Here is a 2,620-nt window from a genome sequence, read left to right on the forward strand (position 1 = left end):
TGACCCGGCGAGTTGTTTGCGATGCTGAAAGTCGCAGAGTCTGAACTCTGTAAAGAACATCAAGTGTTGATGGTGAATAAGACCACTAGTTTCAAGAGAAACGGCAAAGGCAAGAAGGGTAAATCAAAGAAGAGCGGCAAGCCTGTTGCCAATCCAATGAAGAAACCCAAAGCTGGACCTAAGCCTGAAACAGAGTGTTACTATTGCAAGGGTATGGGTCACTGGAAGCGGAATTGCCCCAAGTATCTGGCTGATAAGAAGGCGGCCAAAGAAAAATCAGGTATATTCGATATACATGTTATTGATGTGTACTTAACCGGCTCTCGTAGTAGTGCCTGGGTATTCGATGCCGGTTCTGTTGCTCATATTTGCAACTCGAAACAGGAACTGCGGAATAGACGAAGGCTGGCGAAAGATGAAGTGACGATGCGCGTAGGAAATGGTTCCAAGGTTGATGCAATCGCCGTCGGCACAGTTTCACTTCAGTTACCATCAGGATTAGTTATGAACTTGAATCATTGTTATTTAGTGCCTGCGTTGAGCATGAACATTATATCTGGATCTTGTTTATTGTGAGACAGTTACTCTTTTAAGTCAGATAATAATGGTTGTTCTATTTCTATGAGTAACATCTTTTATGGTCATGCACCCAATGTGAGAGGATTGTTCATATTGAATCTTGATAGCGATACACACATACATAACATTGAGACCAAAAGAGTTAGAGTTAACAATGATAGCGCCATATTTTTGTGGCACTGCCGCTTAGGTCATATTGGTGTAAAGCGCATGAAGAAACTCCATGCCGATGGACTTTTGGAGTCACTTGACTTTGATTCACTTGACATGTGCGAACCATGCCTCATGGGCAAGATGACTAAAACTCCGTTCTCCGGAACAATGGAGCGTGCAAGTGACTTGTTGGAAATCATACATACTGATGTGTGTGGTCCGATGAGCATAGAGGCACGCGGCGGATATCGTTATTTTCTCACCTTCACTGACGATTTGAGTAGATATGGTTATGTCTACTTAATGAAGCACAAGTCTGAAACATTTGAAAAGTTCAAGCAATTTCAGAGTGAAGTTGAAAATCATCGTAACAAGAAAATCAAGTTCCTACGGTCTGATCGTGGGGGTGAATATCTGAGTTTCGAGTTTGGTGCTCACTTAAGACAATGTGGAATTGTTTCACAGTCGACACCGCCTGGAACACCACAGCGTAATGGTGTGTCCGAACTTCGTTATCGTACTTTATTAGAGATGGTGCGATCTATGATGTCTCTTACCGATTTCCCGTTATCGTTTTGGGGTTATGCATTAGAAACAGCTGCATTCACTTTAAATAGGGCACCATCAAAATTCGTTGAGATGACACCATACGAACTGTGGTATGGCAAAAGGCCAAAGTTGTCGTTTCTTAAAGTTTGGGGATGTGATGCTTATGTCAAAAAGCTTCAGCTTGAAAAGCTGGAACCCAAAGCGGAAAAGTGCGTCTTCATAGGTTACCCAAAAGAGACAGTTGGGTACACCTTCTATCTCAAAACCGAGGGCAAAGTGTTTGTTGCTAAAAACGGAGCTTTTCTCGAGAAGGAGTTTCTGTCGAGAGAATTTAGTGGGAGGAAGATAGAACTTGACGAGGTTGTCGAACCTCTCATCCCTCTGGATGGTGGCGCAGGGCAAGGGGAAACCTATGTCGTTGCGACGCCGGTTGAGGAGGAAGTTAATGATGATGATCATGAAACTCCGGTTCAAGTTTCTGTCGAACCACGCAGGTCGACGAGACCACGTGCTGCTCCAGAGTGGTACGGTAATCCCGTCTTATCAATCATGTTGTTGGACAACAATGAACCTGCAAATTATGAAGAAGCAATGGTGGGCCCAGATTCCAACAAATGGCTAGAAGCCATGAAGTCCGAGATAGGATCCATGTATGAGAACAAAGTGTGGACTTTGGAGGTACTTCCTGAGGGCCGCAAGGCTATTCAGAACAAATGGATCTTTAAGAGGAAGACGGACGCTGACGGCAATGTGACCGTTTATAAAGCTCGACTTGTGGCAAAGGGTTTTTCACAAGTTCAAGGACTTGACTACGATGAGACATTCTCACCCGTAGCGATGCTTAAGTCCGTCAGAATCATGTTAGCAATAGCTGCATTTTTCGATTATGAAATCTGGCAGATGGATGTCAAAATGGCGTTCCTTAACAGTTTCCTTAAGGAAGAATTGTATATGATGCAACCCAAAGGTTTTGTCGATCCTAAGAATGCTAGCAAGGTGTGCAAGCTCCAGCGATCCATTTATGGACTGGTGCAAGCATCTCGGAGTTGGAACAAACGCTTTGATGAGGTGATCAAAGCTTTTGGGTTTATACAAGTGGTTGGAGAATCTTGTATTTGCAAGAAAGTGAGTGGGAGCTCTGTGGCGTTTCTAATATTATATGTGGATGACATATTGCTGATTGGAAACAACGTAGAGTTTTTGGAGAGCATAAAGGATTACTTGAATAAAAGTTTCTCTATGAAGGACCTAGGAGAAGCTGCTTACATTCTAGGCATTAAGATCTATAGGGATAGATCAAAACGCCTGATAGGACTTTCACAAAGCACATACCTTGATA

This window comes from Hordeum vulgare, chromosome 3H, assembly GCF_904849725.1.
Source record: "Hordeum vulgare subsp. vulgare chromosome 3H, MorexV3_pseudomolecules_assembly, whole genome shotgun sequence".
Taxonomy (NCBI): domain Eukaryota; kingdom Viridiplantae; phylum Streptophyta; class Magnoliopsida; order Poales; family Poaceae; genus Hordeum; species Hordeum vulgare.